Below are 11877 nucleotides of genomic sequence, written 5' to 3' on the forward strand. Positions count from 1 at the left end.
GAATAGAATGCTCTCTGTTGAGCATTTTGCTGGTGTAGCGCAAAGTGTTGCTGAATAACCTTCCACATCGATATCTCGACATTCTCAACAATTAAGCATTCATGTATCGACTGTTTGGCGGATTCTACCTGTAAAAGTGCTCGTGGTAGACTTTTAAAGGTAATTTTTCACATACAAATGTTAAGCGCCGTAGTTGAAAAAAAAAATACCGAAACCTAAAAGAATCTAAACTTTTTAAATGTTTTATTTCAAAACAACGTTTAGGCGTGTCTTTTGAAATACCCTTTATTATATGTGAACATGCATATTTATATCCAACATAACCCTGTAGGGAGTTCAACCAACTTCCAGTACGCTTTAAATAAATAAACAAATAGTTGGGGCATACACTTCTGTTAAGTACTTGGCTGAGCTCCTACTCCTATTTGTAGTGAGCGTCCTGCTGTTGTTCCACAAATGGAGGCTACAGTTCCAAACCGACTCCAAACGGAGAATAATTTTTATGAGAAGCTTTTCCATGGCAGAAATACACTCGAAGGCTTGCCACTGCTTGCCGAGCGGCGACTGGTTTTAGAAAAAAACCTTTTCAATTATTTTATTGTTTGATGCACGGAGATACGATCCTACGTACTCTCGAATGGTATTCACGCACCAGCCCATTCGACCACGGCGGCCTTTAAATATTACAGCGGCAGAAAAGTATTGCCGTAGCTGGGCCCCTTTACCGTTTATGGGTTGATTGCGTAGTTGAAAGTCGTGCCAGAAACATTCCACTTAGGCTGAACCCCTAAACCTTAAATTTTCTTTCGCCAGTTCGAGTGAAATGGCTAGCCAAATACCAGAAGAGATTTATATGCGCCATTGCATGTTTTTGGAGTTTTAGAAGGGTAGTAATGCAACAGTTGCTACCAAAACCAATTGCGATGTTTACCCAAGTGCCGTAGATGTTCTTAACTCCCAAAGGTGGTTTCCTCATTTCAGATCCAATAATTTCGATTCACGATTCCGACTCATATCGATCAGGAGCACCAACAGCTTTAGACAATGACGCATTAAGTGGAAGCAAATCCTTGTCAGACAATCGTCGAAATGTCAAATACTCTTACACAACCTTGGTTGACAATATAAGAACATTTGCAGTAAAGTGGTAAAAAAAAGAGAGCAGGTTTTTGGGTTCCGCATAATTTGACTGAAGATCACTGCAGATGATTCGTCCTTTATGATAATCCAAAACGCAAAAGAACGACTCTCTCCGAATTGACCGCCACGAAGGAGTGCTAAGTCAGGTTTACACCCGAAAAAGGCATATTCATGGGGTATTCACGGAATCGTCCATGCTGAAGCGCTTAAACCTTAGAGCCATAGAGTAATCTGAGGTCTTATTTATATCGGATGAGAGCAGATTTTGCTCTGTTGCCATTGAATTCAAAAACTTTTTGGAGTGATTAAGGCCGCATGTATCGTGCAGTGTTCCCTGATTTCAGTTGAGAAAAATTTTTTAAGTTTCCTGTTATATTTTATTTTTGTTAAAGCCGAAAAATGGGTTGGCCCAATAAATCGCCCTTCTGCCCTTTTTGGGCATAAAAGTCTGCCTTCTCGCTTCCTTCGTGTCCCTCATGTCATGGTACCCGAATCAGTGAGACCTGATTATGAGTGGCCAGTTTGTTGAGTGCATTGTTACACTCTATTAGTACTTTTGACTTGTATGTGAAGCTATTCAAGGCTTTGAGAACCGATTGGCTGTCCGAAAGTATTTAAATTTTCTCTTTCTCGAACCCTCTTTTGTATATGATTTCCACTGTTTCCATTATGGCGAAGAGCTCCGCATGGAAGATTGTGGTATCTGTACTTAGTGATAAGGATTTGTGTGCTCTAGGCCCCACTATTCCTGCTTCTACTCCTTAGAGCGTTTTGAACCTTCTGTGTAACATTTTTGTGAGCCATCATTTATCCATATTGGGTTAGTGTTCCACTCTTCCCTAGACGGGAAGATAACTTTGTATCTCTTTATAGAATTGAGTACGGGTTCCGTGTGGTCATTCGCCTGGGTTATGCATTCTGCATGTTGAACCTTGTTCAAGATATTGAGGCGTCAAGTAAGATCTCCTGGTTTAAGTTTTTAGTTTAATTGAAATTTAAAACATTTCAGCATTTTAAGCCTTAATTGCAACCCAAATTACCACACATAAGTTTAAATTCTTAATTAAAAAAATAAGCATCCAAATAGTTTATGAATAACTTTTTTAAATAAAAATAAAAACTGATGAAAATCTTTATTTTGATCTTGTCTGTTTGTATATGGTAGCTGTCTAGGGCACAAGTGTCAAATATTATTGCCCTACGACGCCATTTGCCAAAATTATAAATCTTTCCATAGGGTGATTAATTTTGCGCCACCTTGTACTTATACATACATATATCAACAAATTTGTTTCTGATTCTCTATACAAACCTGTGAAGTTTGTTTCCTGAGGGAGGAAAGGAAATAACAAAAACGAAATTTAATGGCAATAAAATCAAATAGCGAAAAAATAAAGAAAGGAATTTTCAATGAAAATATTTTTTAATAATCAATTTCTTTTGAAAAGCTTTCGGGTTTCGTGTTTCAAAAGAAATTCATTGCAAAAGAGTGAAGTCGCTGTTTTCCACTTATGAGAAGTAAGAGGAGAGCAGCGCCGTATGATGCAATTACCATAGACCTCCAAATGAAAAACAAAATGTTGTCGGTGTTATAATAAAGAAAATGTTATTAAATGGCCCAACACTTATTTTAATTTCTTTTACCGGCCTACACATCGACGAGTTGCATTTTGTTCTAAGACTGCAAGGAGAAATAGCAGCTGCTCATGGTGAAAAGATTTTTAGAGGTGTACTACCTAGCAGACCGTTATTCGGCTTTGAGAGAATTTGACAGATATACCAACGTAGAATCCAAAGTTCCCCCCAAATTTTTTATCACCATATCTAACGAGCAAACCTGGTATCTATCCTTGGCAGCTGTCTGTCAGCTTTAAGTTTCGAATAACTTAGGGATGATAGCTTTGCTATTTAGCTATGGTGAAAAAAAGTGAGTTGAACTTTGGCTGCCCCGTCACTTGGGAGATTCGGCAGCCAGGTACTGCGCGATCATTTCACACATATGCACCCACTCGTCCAATCAGTCGTTGTTCAGACGGCGACGAAGTATTATTGGATGATTTTTTCGAATATCACCAGCACAATTTCAGTTTTTTCGTAAACAATGCTTCTATTGTATTGACTGCGAAAGTTCCGGCAGATGGTTTTTATGAGGAGCTTTTTCATGTCATTGCCTTTCATGCGGCGACCGCTATTAGAAAAACCTTTTCTATAATTTGTTGTATTATCCCAATATATTTATCATAAACTAATAAAATACGTTCTTCAGCTTAGTTTTTCTTCACTCTTATCACACCGAAATTTTCACAAATGAAATCAAAGTGTTTTCAGCTGAGTGTGCGGTGTTGTCTGAGACCAAATTAACACAAAACATGCTAGATTTGATGCACCACTTTTTGACTTGATTTGACTATGAAACTGCCTATGTTGTCTATTTTCTTTTCTGCAATTTCTTGCAAGGTAATCATCGAGAATTCCCCTAGCATGCTATGTCGTAGAGAACCCAGTCTTGAAAATTCACACAGATAGTGAAATTTATATTTAAATTATTGTATCTATCACACAATGAATACTTACCTGGCTTGTGGACAAAAGCTTACTGTAAGAGATGCTCTACTAGTAATATTTCGTGGGGCTTTATCAAACTGTGGACAAGTTTCCTGTGACTCCTAAGAATTGATTAACCGAACAAGAGCACACTGGTGCAAGGATTTTGGTGGCTGTCAACATGAATTCGATAAGTTGATATTTCTTATTATCTGCGGTTTGATAGTAGTCCTACCACTACTCGTATTACTATGGATTAACAAAGCACAGAAGCACAATTACGATATTCAAATAAAATATCCTCACAATAGTTCATCAACAAGAGTAAATCCAAACAGTAAATCCCCTTCCTCCTGCAAATAACCAGTTAAAAGAGGAAGAGTTTACAAGTGCCGAAGATAGTGGTTCTGAGAAGACTACAAATTAATTAGCCCAGAAAAAAGGTGACAAAAATGATTAGCTTACACTATGTTAAATAAATGGTAATATTGTAACTGTAATATTATATTAAAAAGCGTTTATATAAGCAATGCAATTTACAAACCCTAACTAACAAGGTTTGCTTTTATATGAAAAAATAAAATTTATTAAAAATTTTGATGCAATTTAAAGCTTAATCGCTTCAACTAATTGCTCTGTTGGAACATGGCAGCTAAAAGTGGCAGTAAGTCACCAAATCAACTCTCTTAGACCGTTGCCGATCCATTGTGATACTACAGTAGATGTTTACCTGCTATTCCTCGTTACTTTGTTTAAGCTGGAAACTCATTGATCTGACTCGCACTTATATCCCTATAGGTCAAGAACGATGAGCCAAAGTATTCAAACTCAGTGGCATGACACGCGGAACAGTAACAGGCTAACGGGCTCTTCCTCCTCCTCATTTCAGCAGCTTCTGCAATAGTCGAGGTACGTTCAATGTTTGAGCAGGTCGACCTCTAAGACAGTGGCCTGTGAGCAAAACAACTATCGTCTCACTGATACTTCGACTGCATTATACTCCCTTAACTGACTACTGTTGTAAGGAGATACCACAAAAAAGTCAGCCTGTACATATTCAGTTAATCGAAATGCAATTCTTTTCAAGTAGATTCATTAACAGAATGTTCTGAGGTTAGGTACATATGGTTGCCAAAGGAATGAACACACTTGGACGAAGAAAAAACGGTTTCGTCCTTTGTGGTACCATTATGAAGGAGGTGAGGGGAGAGAGGAAGATGGGATGCGTGGAGAGGGCGGAGAGAGGTGGTGTTGGGATGGTTAGGAGGGTGGGATAGAATATTCTTGCTCTCATCGATACTTATACACTTCTCAATACTTTAGTAGTTTTACCCCGATAGACTTTTTCTTGTGAGGTTTTCTGAAAAGGTTTCTAAATTCAATGGGGTTCCGCATTTTATCAGATTGGCTTTTATTTACGTAATATCGGTATTTCCATATTTTCTTTGCACCATCAATTTTGAAATCTTTATACGCATTCTGTCTTAAATAAAATAGACAATGCAAAAAACAATTTACGGTAAATATTAAGGTTTTTTTTATTATATATATTTAAGGTTTTACCAAATTTTCTTAAATTCTAACTTTTTTGTAAATATGGCAACTCCTTTAATTTTAAAGCCAATTCTGTTACAATTTTACTCTGGACCACTTTTTAATACAGGGATAAAGGGAAAGATTATTATTGTTAGATTATTTATATTTAATTTGGTTATAAGACTTGAGTCCAAAATTTAACTGTGCTTAAGACACTCGATTTTAAAAATTGTTTTAAAAAATATTCTTGTTTTTTTGATTTTGCGTTCACTTTCTTCTAATTGTTAATTCAAGGGTCAAGTTTTTGTTTTTTAGTTGAGCTCTAAAGTTACGAATTTTCGCTGAGAGTTTCCTACTTATTTTAACAAATTTTGTATGGAAACTATTCTGTAAACTATTGGAAAAACTAGTATGTCTTTTTAGCTAACCAACCGTACCCATAGGTGAACTCCGTGCTCAACCAATGGAGGTTAAAAGGAAGAAATTTTAAAAATACTTGTGTAAAATAAAAAAATTAAGGGGTTAGCGGTAGGCCGAATTTTCAAAAAATGGGTTTTTTTTTGCTTTTTCTTAAAGTATAATATCTTGAAAATATTTTGTGAAAGTTTGAAGTGAATCCCACAAATACTTTTCGAGTTATTCAACAATTAACAAATGGTGCTCGGGCGCTCCGGAGTATTTGAGAGCAAGTAACTGGATGCTGCACGTATGAAAGTGGCAGATAAGCGCACTAACGATAACACTCGAGACGGTAGAATGCGACGTAGACAGCAGCACATCGATATCTTGGAAGCCCCTATGACGGCTGAAGAACTATTATATGGCCCAGGAATAAATGATTCGTATAAGTCTACATAAATCAATAGCAAAACTTTAAATGCGTTTTTCCCAAAACTATGTTTTTTGAACTAGGTATCACTGTAACTTAAAAATCGCTTGGGAGATTTCAATAAAATTTAAACTGCTTTTGAAAAATATAAAAAACTCGTGCCTATTGAAGGATTTTCTAAAATTTCGATTTTTTTTAAACAATTAATTATCGGTTTTTTCTCTAAAATCTGAAAAATATTTCCTGAGGTCGTTCATTTTTAATATTGCTAATTCTTGAAAAAAAGCTTCGATGAGGCACAAGATTATCGTTTGATAAAACTAATTTTTCTTGTCCAATTGATTTTTGATGAGTCTGCAAGGACTTGTGATGATCACCGCAAGGGACTTCTGCAGAAACGGGCTCGACACAAACAGCGATAATTTGTAAAATTATTAATTTTTTCTTTTGAAATTTTGCTAAGGTCAAGTTGAAACATGATGTATTAATGCTATGTTTTTATTTTTGTAAAGTAAAGCAAATGACTAGCAAAAAAAATTAATGAAAATTATTTATCATTTTTTCGGCCCTCTGACTACTCCTAATGCCTTAACAAATTAATATTTTGAACTAGTTTTAATTCGTTCTCACCATGACCTTCTCAATTCTTAATACAAATTCCCATTATTATTATTATTATTATTATTATTTTTGTTTTTTCAATTGTTTAACTTTTGGTAGGTTCTAGAGTGGTAATGTTTGGAATTGATGCTTTGTTAGGTTGGACTATCTGTTGAGCCCATTCAATTATAATATTCTTATAACATTACAGCTGTATATGAGTATAAGAAATCTGTCAGAAATGTCCTATATAATAATGTCCTTGAGTATGTAGGAGGACTAGCAGGAGGTAGCACTGACATTATTTACTTAGTTATGCTTGAAAATCATGAAAATTAGATCACTTTATCGTGTGATGTAAGGTTCTTTCTAAATGAGCCCTCAACGACCCTGAGTAAATTTTCAAGTGCAATGAATTAAATAGGCCCCAATTATGTTGATTCGACTATCAAACACACAAAAAGATTTGAACACCAAACACTGTGTAATTGTAAATACATATTTTTTTAAAAGAAACATACTTTTCTTATGAATTTTGTTTATTAAGGAAAAATACCGATGACTCTTTGTATGTTATAAAAAAAAAACATATTAATTTGTTAGTATTTGTTTGAACCCAGTATAGCGTCTGCGTGATTCTGAAACCGATGGAAAGGTTAGTTCTTCCAGTAGTTTATTACGAAATTCCCGAGTGGGATGCATGTCTGTATGTCTGTATGTTTGATGCGTTCAGAATTGTTCATTAATCAAATAAATCTGTAACTTTCAACGTGTTTGCTTTGCAAATGTTGAAAGCTTCGCTAATTAAAATAATTACCGGCACATCAAACAGTCATTTAAAAAAATAAATTCCAGAATCTGTTTTTTGCAGGTAATTCGACAAAACTTTGGCGCTTATTTTTATAAGGGTTTTCAATAAAGAGTGCTCTATAAAATGTAAGTATTTTTGAATTGAATTAACTCCAAATTTAGACTGAATTAATCAAAGAAGGGATTTGAAGCTGTCGCTAAAAGGATACAACTGCTTTGGAGACACAAAAAACCAAACTAGTAAAATATACTCTGTTACCTGCTTCCAAAATTAGAGCAACATTTGCGACATTTTTTTTTTTTGTAGGCGGTGAGGTTGGTTTAAAAATGTCTTCGCACCATATAAAGGGTGGTTAAGTTTCAAGGGCCGGTACTGATTTTGAATAAAATACAACTTTTTTAAGAAATTATTGTCATTTCTCTTTATTATTATAATATTGGTATGGCTCAATTACGTATAGAACAAAATATCGGCCAAATGACAGCCACGGTCTCGGCGGCACACCTCCATCCGATGGTCCAAAAATCGATGACCCTGAGGCATAATTGAGGTTCTATGCCATTAATGTGTCGAATTATTTCATCCTTTAGCTCTTGAATTGTTGCTGGCTTATCGACGTACACCTTTTCTTTCAAATAACCCCAAAGAAAGAAGTCCAACGGTGTCGTTGACGTTTAGGTGGGGTTCACATTCAATGTCGGCCCTTGAAATTTAACCACCCTTAGAGGGATACGACGGCGTCTTAAGAAGGACTCTTACTACATTTGCGACACTAGCTTTCATACTTTGCTAACTTCGAGAAGCAAGTGATCTGCGCAAGCCGGTCCGGGTGTTCCACGTACTGCAAAAGTTATGAATTTCACAACGTGAACTTTAAAGAAACTAGAGTGAATCTTTATACCTACAACAACAAAATCTGCCAAACTCCGCATTCTCCCTTTCTTCGGATTTCAACAGAGTCTGCACACAGTTTGCCACAAAAATGTTTTGACATAATAAATAAAATATTCCAGTTATTTGCATTTCTTTAAACAAAAACCATCGCTTCGTATTGAATTTAGAGAGCCTTCCAAAATGATTTCATTACCTTAATATATATTTGACTGTTAACATTGTGGGCATTACAATAAAAAAAGTTATAAAATTTTTTTTAACAATTCATAAATAATATTAAAATATTTGCGTAAAATGTTGCCACCCAAATTCATTCGCCGAGTTATTTGTACTTACCTTTTGCCCCTAACATTAATGGAAAAATAATACGACTGATACCAGAATAATGCCCTAATATGTATGTATGTCAATGGTCTGGTGCAAACTGTAATGCTGTTAAATAAAGCAGATTGAACAGATAATAAAAGTTTTTAAATTCAAGTGAAGTGCGAATTTCGTTTATATAAGTACAGTATTGTGCAAAATCGAAGCTTCAGTTTTAGCTGAGTCGTGGATGGTAACTTTTTTATTTTTATTTATGATATAAGTACAAATGTAAAGGGTGATCAATTTAGAGGTATTGGACTTTAAATTTAAATAAAACAATGAACATTCAAATTGATTGGGCAATCTTTATTATTTTAGTGTAGAACCATTCAAGACATTTGCTTATATTTTGTTAAAGATTTTTTTCCTTGTTCACTTCTTTCTCTTTCGTTAATCTGTTTTTGATTTCTGATAGGGTAGGTGATTAGCCTGTCGCTACCAGTCCTAAGTGGTGGAAATGCTCACCTGTCGTTGCTTAGGGACAACGCCTTCTTTACTGCTTGGAGCGCCGTCTGTGTTTCACATTTTTCTGGCAGAAGGATCGCACAGATGGTTGAGGACCTCGCTAAATTTCGTATGTCTCCGCTATTGCCGCAGTCGCCAGCTTCCTCTTGCTGGTACCACTGATACAATGCTTGTTTAGCAGCCACAATGCAAATAATGTGTCTATTGTGCGGAGTAAGGATGGAAAGAATAAGGTTTTGGTTTTGAGGAAGATAAAGATAATCCCTCTCAAATGTTGGGCGCAACTGCGCCGTAATTCGGCTATCCGTAAACACTTAACTTTAGCAGGGTTGGCTTCCGATGCCTCAATCGAAGCTGGTTTATCCACAGAGCATTTAGACTTTACAAACCCACAAATAAAAGTCCAAATGTGTGATATCACACGAGCTTGGTGGCCAATCCACTGGTCCATGGCAAGAGAGAGAGACAAGCGATAAATTGGTGACCGAAATGATGACTTAGTAAATCGATTGTTTGACGGGCTGTATGGCAAGTAGCGCCATCTTGTTAGTACAAAATGTTGTGGAGATCACGAGCTTCAATTTTCGGAATCAAAAAGTTATTTATTATAGTGTAATAGCCTTAGCCCTTCACTGTTACATTGGCGCCAGTTTTGTCTTTGAACAAATATGCGCCGTTGATTTCTCCAGTCCATAGGCCGCTCCAAACGGTTGTTTTCAATAGATCTAATGGCTGTTCTTGAATGGCTTCGGGTTGCTATTTGGTCCAAATATGGCAATTTTATTTATTAACGTAGCCATTAAGGCAAAGTGAGTCTCATCGCTGAACAGCATAAATTGACTTGAACGCGCTATACACACTTTTCACAGAGCGTTGATTTTCCTAATACACTTGCACGATTTGTAAACGTTGTTAAAGTGTAAGTCTTTCCATGATGAACTGTCAATGAAAACTGAACAAAAATTATTAGTTTGACAGTAGTTTGTCGTGATCTGTCAAAAACACCCTATTGGAAAAAGTACCTCCAATCTGATCACCCTTTATATGTAAATATATGCGGCCGCTACCGCCGAATTCGATTTGTGGATGACTCCCATTCGGCAGGGCTTAAAACTCGCTGTGGGCACAAAAATTATAAAAAAGTTTGCCCCTCGGCAGGCAATGGCAAACTTCCGGGTGTATTTCTGGCTTGCAAAAGTTCCTTATAAAAAATCATCTACTATTCGAAGGCTGTAGGTCCCACATTTTCCTTTTTTCCACATATAAAAATTGTCTAACGTTCGTTGCGCTGAAGAAAATTCGTCATACATCAGCAAAAAAAAGTTTTCAAAAATCAACGACATTTTGTAGCCACTTCCAACTTGCAATTCAGGGGATTTGACCATCTTGATCAAAAAGTTCTCGGAATATATTCAGAAAATTCAAAATACATATACAAAAGTGATACTATCGCCTTCAAAGTAGTCCCCATCAAATGCAACACACTTATGCCAGCGCCTGATTTAGCTCTCAAAACACTTCTAAAGCTTTATTTTTGGTATTATAGCTGTCAGAGCCATCTTCGATTTTATCATTACTTCCTTTCGGCGGTTAAAACGCGTTCCCCATAGTGTTTTCTTCCACTCGATTAAACAGAAAAAAAGCTCAGGCAACTATATCAGATGAATTCGATGGCTGTTGGATGGTTTTCGTTTCGTTCTTGGTAAAAAATTCACGGATAAAGATGGCCCCTTGCGGCGGTGCGTTTTCATGGTGCAAAAGCCAGGGGTTGTTTTCTCACAAACTCATTATTTTTTGGCGAATTACGTCACAAAAACGTGTCATAACGTCTAAATTATAGTCCTTATTAATTGTATGATCTTCTGGCAACAATTCGTGGTGTGCAATCCGTTCGTGGGATAATCCATAAGAACCGTGAACATCGCGTACTTTGTGACTGGAGATGATACGATTTTTTTGGTCTTTGTTCATTCGGTGCTCTTTCCACTCACTCGCCTGATGTCTGGATTGTGGGCCATACTATTACCCCAGTAAGGATGCTTTGATAAATGTTGGGTCGGATTCATCAATAAATGAAAGTATAATACAATAGCCGACGACACTGCTCAAAATCTCGCACACCTATTTGATTGTCCATGAGTGTATAAATGTATGAATATGTAACACGTGAAAAATTATTTTTCTCCCTTAAATTCGAAGAGATTCAAATTATATTTCGCTATGTATATAAAATTAATTAAAGCGGCTTCTAAATCAACCCGCTTTGCTGTTTATCTGAGGCTTCAGTAGGAATTTTGCAGTCGATTTCGAAGCAAACTAGCGGTGCGCTACGGAATTAATTAAAAGAGGGTTTTGTCAAATATATAGACAATTTCGGTTTCACACTTATTATTGTACTCAGGTCAAGTGATATGCGAAGAGGTTTGTTATTGGTGCGGTAATAGAATAATACAAGTTGATTTGATGCAAAAACAATTTTCGCAACTTTTGATAATTTCTCTATCGCTATTGGATAGCACTGCATCGAATATTCGCACCACTCTTGGTGAAAAGATTTTTAGAGAGAAACACAAAACGAGTGACGTGGAGCCCAAAGTTCCCCTCAAAATTTTTGAAGGGAAACTTCTTTAGGCGCGTCGGGGGCCCCAAGGCAGATTGAAAATAGGCGAGTGAAACGGTAAGTTCGGAGCGT

The sequence above is a fragment of the Anastrepha ludens genome, chromosome 5 (genome assembly GCF_028408465.1).
Source record: "Anastrepha ludens isolate Willacy chromosome 5, idAnaLude1.1, whole genome shotgun sequence".
Classification (NCBI taxonomy): domain Eukaryota; kingdom Metazoa; phylum Arthropoda; class Insecta; order Diptera; family Tephritidae; genus Anastrepha; species Anastrepha ludens.